Raw genomic sequence first — 9337 nt, forward strand, 5'->3', positions numbered from 1 at the left:
TGAAATCTCTGAAAGATTTTGATATACATATTACATGAACAGGAACTGTATAAAAAATGATTTGACATTAAACTGCCAGATTTGATAGCATGTCTATTCTTTGCTGGAATTACTGGAAATGAACCATAATTATGTAGCTCGTTACTATCTTCAGTTCCTTATTTATTATTATTACTTGCTGAGTTGGTTGTACTCATACTACATCTTGCACTTCGTATGCAGATCCAAGTGTTCCTGGACATAACGGGTGTTGATCCTTTCGCGTGGTTGATTTTCAGGAGTTTTTGAGGTAGCTGTCGTGCTCCGCAGACCTTGTCTCTCCTTCTCTATCTCCTTGTTTACTGTATTTGGTCTCAGACTATTATAGACCATATTTTTCCAGACTTGTAATCATATTAAATGCTCATGTACTCAGTGATACCAGGTTTTGGGAAGTGTTCGTACCAGTATTTGTGGGATTAGGTATTGTATTTAAAATATTACATTTTCAGACTTAATAGAATTTGTGGTTCATTGAGATTTCGGCTTGCCTAGTATTGAGATAGGCGCCATCACGACGGGTTAGGATTTTGGGTCGTGATACCCGAGGGGTCGGGTGAGTTTCTGATAGGCTACGGGATGATTTGAACTTAGAAAGTTTGCTGGTTTTCACTTCTGTTGGTTTCTGGTATTTCCTTCTTCGCGGTCGTGAATATACTCTCGCGATCGCGAAGGGTAAAATGGGCTGGGGGAGATTTTGTTGTACGCGAACGCGAAACCTTAGTCGCGAACGCGGAGCATTGGGGGCCTGCTCTACGCGACCATCCATACGTGAATGTGTAGCGTTAGTTAGACGGGGCAGGGGAGTTGAGGTAACTCTACGCGAACGCGAGCCCAGTCTCGCAAACGCGGAGGTGAGGCGGGCTAGACCTTCGCGAACGCGTGGAGTTACTCACGATCACGTAAGCCAGTTGGGCCATGCTCTTTGCGAACGCATCAGGTTTCATGCGAACGGGATGAACACCTGACACCAGTGACTTAAAACAGTCCCAATTACGGGATTTTGCCATTCTTTCAAAAAATGCAAAACTAGAAGACCTAGAGGCGATTTTCCTAAAAGATTTCCTTTCCCAAATTGTTGGTGAGTGATTCTAACCTACTTTCTTTCAATTACCTGTTACATTTCATGAGTTTTCAACCTAAAATTTAGGATTTTCATGGTGGAAATTGGGGGTTTGGGTAGAATTAGGGATTTTCGCATAATTGGAATTTAGACCTCGAATTGAGGTCGGATTTTGAAATAAATTATATAATCGGGCTCGGGGGTGAATGGGTGAATGGATTTTGGTCCGAACCTCGGGTTTTGACCAAGCGAGCTCGGGGTCGATTTTTGACTTTTTGGGAGAAAGTTTGGGGAATATAAATTTATGCAATGTAATTAATTTCTTTAGCAATATTTGATATTATTGAGTCGTTTGTGAATAGATACGATTGGTTTGGAGGTGGACTCTAGAGGAAAAGCGGTAATTGAGCATTAAGTGGCCTTTGGAGCGAGGTAAGTGTTGTGTCTAACCTTGACTTGAGGGAATATGACTTGTTTGTCTATTTGCTACATGTTTAAATGTTGGAAAATAACGTATATGTTAGGTGACGAGTACTTATGCGTTGTAGTCGGGTTAAAGCATGCGAGCGGGGCTTGGTTTCTTGCAATTATAGCTTCCTTTGTTCATGATATCCATGTTTAGACTAGTATTGTTAAATTGATCGTTCTTATCATGTTTACGGATCTTCTGGTGATCATTGAGTATTGATTTCGAAGTTGAGGTTGATATTATGGAACCAAATATTGAAGTAAAACTTGTACTTGTTATTCTACCTCCCTATTGTTATTTGATCATTGCATTATGGTAAGGAAGAGTGTTAATGCACGAAAGGTGATGTCGTGCCATATTGTGAGTGTTAATGCACGAAGGGTGATATCGTGCCTTGTTGTGAGTATTAATGCACGAAAGGTGATGTTGTGCCATGTTATGATAGTTAATGCACGGAGAGTGATGTCGTGCTGTTTCTATTAATTTTATGGTGAGGTTGAGAGTAAAAGCACGAATGGGGGTGCCGTGCATTTTTTCCTTTACTTTGTTTAATGGTTCTTATTGATTCATAGCATGACTGTTCAAGTTACCATTCTACTGCAGTTCTCTATCTCGTATTTCCCTCAGCATGTGTTCCCCTCCAAATAGTATATGTTTAGTTGTTACTGTTGTTTTCTTGTACATATATTGTTATCTGCACATGTTTATTATGTGGGTGTCTTGTCATAGCCTCGTCACTACTTCGTCGAATGTGGCTCGACACTTACCAGTACATGGGGTCGGTTGTACTGATACTGCACTCTGTACTTCTTGTGCAGATTTTGGTACCGGTCCTAGCTGATCGTGAGGCTTAGCAGCTTGGATTTGCTATTAGGAGACCCAAGGTAGATCTCTTGGCGTCCGCAGACCCTGGAGTCTCTTCCTAGTTTTATCATTTATTATTTCCTTACTGCAGAACAGTGTATTTTTTTCCTTTTCAGACTCTGTTTGTAGTAAATCATAGTAGCTCGTGAGTTGTAACTCTAGATCCGGGTAGTAGTAATTAATGAAGTATTTATATTGTTCTGCACTCGTTATACTCCATTTTAGCTTATTTGCTGTTATTTACTGAATTGAATAAGGATTTGGCTTAATAATTCTCTAATATCGGCTTGCCTACTAAGTGGTATGTTAGGCGTCATCACGGTCCCGACGGTGGAAATTCCGGGTCGTGACATCAAATACTAGAAATAATTCATTAAAAAAGCACACCAAATTCAAACGGTATAGTATCCAACACTAGAGGAGACAAAGATATTATTATTACATCCTTATTATTTAATTTATGTAAATTAAGTATATCCTATTAATTAATTTCAAAATAAATAAGAAAAAATATAACTCCAATAACGTAGACACTAAAAATGAAAGTCCAAAATCATCACCATTTAATTTTGAACTTCATTAGAATAATAAATGGAACTATAAATAGCACGCGAATCAGTCATTGTATACTCGATATCATCATTTTCCCAAAATAATTATTTAATTTTTTTCTAATATTTTAAAGTTTTTAATTAATTAAATTTTTTGTATTAAATCCTTACTTATTTGAACTATATATAAATTTTTAATATTAAATATATCGTATAAATTCTTTTCTTATTTGAATTATATAAAATTTTATTTTATAACTCAAATATAATTTTAATATAATATGTATATAATTATTTTAAACATATTGTTGAGATGGGGTACACGCGCAAAGCGCGTACCCTAAGACTAGTCTATGCTTCTATACATAAATATAAAGCTGGGAATTGGCCAACTGATGTGGCATCCCTATATGGCCAGCTTTCATATTTATCTTTTCCTGGGTTTTTGAGATTTTTCTCTATTTTTAATACCAAAAAATCATTTGCCACCTAGAACTAATAATGAAACATATGAGACTTATGGATGAGAAGGTTTTAGTTATGGAATATACAAAAAAAGTGTAATTACTACTTAAATATGAAGAGAATTCAGTTATGGAATATAAAAAGAGTAATTAATTAACTTGTAATCGAAGAGCATATTGTTTATATAGGCTACCATGTGGCAATTAACAATGTAAGATGTAATAGTAAGGGGTTGTTCTATCAGATCAGTTGCCATGCCAGTTTGTATTTATTTATTGTGCAAATAAAGAAAGCAATGAAGAATTGTATTAATGATAATGAAGAATGATAAGAGAACAGTGAAGAATCACAATATAAGAGGTAATCGCCTTGTTGTTGGCTTTATTTTGCTGCCTCCAACAATCCGAAGCATATGCAACTAGGTCATCAAAGGTACTTATCTTTTCTTTCTTTTTAATTTTCCTTTTTCACCTAAATTGTCGTTTACCTAATTTTTAGAAGCCCTGATATCTCTAAAGTTACAACATTCAACTTTTTCCCTTCTATAACTATTTATTTACTTCTTTTAACAATCCATTTATTAAAAGAAATAACTGTAGCGAGGACTCTCCATCATCAAAGTCTCATTTTCTCAATATCTTCTGGAGAGAAAATGGAGTTGAAGCTTCTAAGGAGAGTATATAAGACAATATTAGATCCTCTAGCTTATCATTTTTTGACAAATATTTCCAAGGATTGAATATCTAACATCATTAGGTTCTGTGCTCCTGACGATTGTCAGAGATCGATATCATTTTCTATCAATATTGTTTATTAGTCATATGTAGTATAAAAAAAATTATTGCTTCAAATGTAGGAGTTTGTGCTTCTCAAGCTGAAGGCACAATTATTGACGGGTGCAAATATTTGTATTTGTATTATATAGAAAAGAGAAGTGCAGGTCGACCAAGGGCAAAAGAGATATTTATTCAAATAAGCAAGGGTAAAATGGTGATATCATGTGTTGATATCATAGAAGTTTTTTTATATACATGGTCACGCATGCTTAAGTCAGCAGTTTTCTTTCTCTTGGATACACTCAAACAGAACTCTAGAAGCATCTTCTTTCATTTCTCCGACATGTATCATCAAGTTTTCCTAATGCTCTTTCTTTCAGACTGAAAGAGTCTCCTTTATCTTCTCGATTGGTTTTCGACATTTTAGGTATGTTAATTTCAAATGTTTCGCGCCTAAATTTTCTTCCAGTTCTATCTTCTGAGTTTTTCCAATTTAATGGCTGAAATATTTTGGTGATGTTGTCATTTTTCTGCCAACTCTCTTTTCAATATTCTTCTTCTTTCTGTTTCTCTTTTGCATTTACTCTATTTCTTTTCATGATGGTTACTTTCAGACTTTTCTAGACTGCACAGTTGTTTTTATTTTGTTAGTTGAATACTACAATTCTAGGTCTGCTTTCTGAAAATACCAAATCGAAATTTATCAGAACTGTATTTCCCTCATATCCTTATGTATTTCTTTCAATTTCATCTAGCTAGAAACTTCTTTGTTTATCTGTTTTACTCTATTAAGTATTTTTTGGTTGCAGTTTAGCTACTGTAAATAGTATATATAGTTTGATGAGGCAGAAGAGACCGCAATCAATTACATATTAGTACTTCTCCAATTTTGAGGCTTAGTTTGAGTTTCTTTTGAAGCATGGCATGGCATGGCAGAATTCTTTCATGGAAATGTTTGACCTTTTATTAAATAATGGATCTTGATACTTTTTTTATGTAGTTTAAACTTACACTTAGATATACAAATTTATATCTTAGTCGTGCTTGGTCTTGCTGTTTTGTTTGTTTTAAAAATAGTAAAGAGATCACATTCCAAAAGATTGAACAAAAATAGAAGCAGCTTATAATCACCAGAATAAGAAACTTGAAGTGATCTAAATGAAGTGAGACTCTTTATGGTTGGTGGATGCAATGCATGATTTTGGATTTGTTTTACGGCTACATAAGAAGATAGATCCAAATATATTTCTAAGCAATTTCATGGTCAAGATTTTGCTTGATTTTATTTATAGACGAGAACCTTGAATCTTATTAATCAAAAACAAATATGAGTTGCATTGGCAGAGCATAAATAAAAAGGGAGAAAAATAAGAGCTATGTATTGTGGCAGTACTTTTGCCTGTATTTGAAAGTTAATTTTGATAAAACCTTATTCAATTTGCAAATGATTAATAAGTCTCAGTAGTTTAGTCATTCAAGTACAACTTTAGTTTCGATTCTGATTTTATTGTAGTCAAGAAATTAGTAGAGCAGTTTAAGGATATATATAACTATCATTTTTTCTTCTTTTAGATGATTTACCCCTATATCTATGTCCTCTCATGTTGTTCACTTCTTAGAAATAGCACAATCAGAATTCAAGGAAAATAAAAGATGAATTCTTGTGGAAAGCTTCTATTGATTGCTTTTTCTTTTTTCAGTTTCTCGTGCACCTTATAGGTAGTATTGTTAATTTTTCCGAGGCAATGACCCAAACTTTTACTGATGTTTGCATCACGATAGACTGTCTACATCTCACCCTTTATGGTACAACCTTCCCCAGATTCTACATGAACGTGGGTTGTTTTGTGTACCGGGTTGTATTTTTTTCTGGCATTCTATATCCAATCATAGCTGTAGAGCACTGGTATATTTTCTTTTCATGCATAGTTTATGGTATTACATAATGAATTCCCCATTGAATAATACTTTTTACTTTGTAACCAGTTGAGATGAATTGCTATTTGGGATATCACTCACTTCATTTATAAAAATAATGCGTTGTTCATCTTTAGTCTTGGGGAGATATCTACCAATATTGTCTTTTTAATTCTTATCTTAGCAAACTGCTAATTTTCTTGTGTCTCTTAAATAGCTACATCAATATTCACAGATGATACAAGTTAATTAAGGCCAGAACAAACTAATAAAGATGCTATGTTGAAAATTTTTGTTAACAAGAAAACTCTATATAAAAGTAGAATGAGAAGCTTGACGATTTTAGTATCTCTAATTCAGAAGATAAAGTGAAGAGAGCAGTGCTCATACAAAGTGGAAGGAGCCACCTAAATAGAGGGAAAGTATTCAAACTTTGATGATGATCTGAAGCTATCTTTAAGGTGAATTATTTGCTGGAAAATAAAATTTTTCACTTAGTCTGAATGTGCCTCTAAACGACTTTATGTTTAACTTTTCAGGATCGGGTGAATGCCTTTAGGAAATAAGTGGAGGAAATATTAAACGATATTGCTTGAGATGTTTCTGATAAACATGAATTTGAAAGGAAAAACGACCAACTTCTAGCAAATATATTGAGAAAGCTGATGAATACAAATGGCTAATGAAAAATTATTGAAAGAGTTCGTCCTTCTTAAAATCACACATGTGGTTTATCATCACTAAGGAAGTGGTGTTGATTTCATGTAATCATCTCAAGCTTGTAACATAAAGTTCAAGACTTGTTCTGAATATAGATATCTTCAAGGGTGGTGCATATTCTTACAAAAAATAAGCTTATAGGCATTGGGGGAATTAAAGTCTTTGTATGGTTTAAGGTCATATATATCTTTGAAAATAACCTGGATGTATGTTCAAGTTCATGGCTAGCACACACATGTTAGGTGTTTTAATCTGCATGTGTGTATATATATATATATATATATATATATATATATATATATATATATATATAAGCACAACGGTATTTTGTTGGACATCTTTGTTAATGTAATTGGAGAAGGGAAAGAAGACTTTTCACTGCTTGAATGCTCTGATGCTGAATTTCTTTTGAAAACATAGTCATTTTATTGTGTCACTTAGTATTGTTTAAGAATTTCAATAGTGTTTCAGCTAATGCTGTGTAAATTTTGCAAGCAAATCTCAATAGTTGGGCCCGCGAATGCGGGCCAACATTCATCTAGTGACGACCACAAGATAGAAAGTCACGACCAATTAGAACTTCTCCATAAATTAATCCACATACGCCATGCAGAAGAAATTCAAAGGACCATTTAGGAGGAGAAATGACTAACATTGTATGCAAACATATGAACTTGTATATGTGAATATTTTTAATGTATTTGTCGTGATGATCAATTTTGATACCGTTTGATATACCTTTTCTATGGCATATTATGAATACTTGACTTGTGTATAAATTCAAACAAAGACTTGAATAGATAATTTTTGGGATTTATTAGGATGAATTTACTTGATACTTATTTAGTACTATTAATTTACCTTTAGCATAGTATAGTATGGATTCTAAATTTGAATGACATATACATAGAAAGAGGAATCTTAATTAAAGATGATTTTACTTGGAAATATGAGAATTTAAACAAATGATATTTTTCTTTATTCTTTTTTTTCTTTTGTTGTGTTTTTGTCATGATGGTGATTTGCGTGATATTTTTTTGACATTTTATAGAAGCTGAATTTTGGCACTTTATGGACCCTGAAAGTTTATTTTATGCGTCTTACTGTCTCTGATTTATGAGAAATTAGGCATTGAAATCAGTAAATGAGATAGTAGAAACTTATCCTTAATCAAATCGTCTCTCGATTTTATCAATACCAGTGCAAATATTGTCTTGCTTCATCAGCCTTTAGAAGGCCTCTGCCAAGACACATCAATGGTAATTACTGAAAAGGAGCGTATCATTGTTGTATTACATAGCTTTTTGAAGAAGATTTCATGTAATAATTTAAATGAGTTATTATGTAAATGAGATTTTTTTTTTAATTATTTTTGTTAATAACTGCGCGAGGCGCGGACCATTACACTAGTTGTTCAATAAATATGACTCGATATTTTATTTTTTTAACTTTTTAAGTATATGCTTGGTCAAACCATCTAGTTAGAAATGCTTTCCTCAATTGCCTCTCATCAAAGTGTTAAGAGAAAGAAACCCTCTTAAGAGAAAGAAACCCTCTCTTCTCTTTTCAATTATTATATCTCCCACTAATATGGCCCTACCCCCTGTACAAGACCCATTCCCTTTAACACTAGGAAAACCGCCCAACCCATTGAACCGTACGGTAGCACAAATGAAAATTGAATCATCTCCAAAGAAGAATTCATTTAAAGAAGTCTTAGCGGACAAGCACTTGACGAAGTGAAGGGTCTACCTCCCAAACTACCACCAAGAGGAGGCAGCACTGAAAACGCCATTAGAAGAGGAAACTATTGAGGAATTTTCCTTACCCATGACCAAAAAATGAGAATCTACCACCCTTGGGGGCTCTCAGTGATTATTAAGGTATTTGGGAAGAAAATTTTCCACCACATACTCAAACCCAAACTACAACAACTATGGTGCCCCAACAAACACTTAACTATCATAGACTTGGGCTGGGACTACTTCATAGTTGTCACGTCCCGACCTCGGGGAGCGCAACCGGCGCTCAACCGAAATAACCCGGTCGAGCAAGCCTTATATATTTTTTTCTACCCAACTCACCCATGATTAAAGATATGATCTGTTTCATTAATTAGACAATGAGGAGGTATCATGATCAACACCAGTTCATTACCCTTAGTTACTTCATTTATAAGGCTCCAAAATATTATATTACACATTCATAGTTTAGAAGTGGAAACATGTGATACAAATACAACATTCTAGTTTGACTTTCCCATCACCAATGTATAACTCACACTATGTCTACGGAGCCTCTAATACATACAAAAGAGTACCATGTTAGTGCCGGCAACAAGGCCCCAGCTATACCTCAAAGTACAATGTATGAGAAACAAAAAGATACATGACCCCGAAATGAGGTGTAACGCTATCACTGATCAGTACCGCCTGCTGTGGAACCACTTGCATCCATTGAAGATGCAGCGCCC

The 9337-nt window shown here is 34.4% G+C and overlaps 1 long non-coding RNA gene across 1 annotated transcript; it reads left to right on the forward strand.

Annotated features, from left to right (window-relative positions):
- The first annotated feature begins 4524 nt into the window (after positions 1-4524).
- Positions 4525-7251, forward strand: LOC104099348 (uncharacterized). Its single transcript, XR_686982.4, has 3 exons — positions 4525-4654; positions 6505-6605; positions 6684-7251. It is a non-coding gene; the product is annotated as an uncharacterized lncRNA (long non-coding RNA).
- Positions 7252-9337: the final 2086 nt, after the last annotated feature.

The sequence above is a fragment of the Nicotiana tomentosiformis genome, chromosome 1, assembly GCF_000390325.3.
Source record: "Nicotiana tomentosiformis chromosome 1, ASM39032v3, whole genome shotgun sequence".
NCBI lineage: Eukaryota > Viridiplantae > Streptophyta > Magnoliopsida > Solanales > Solanaceae > Nicotiana > Nicotiana tomentosiformis.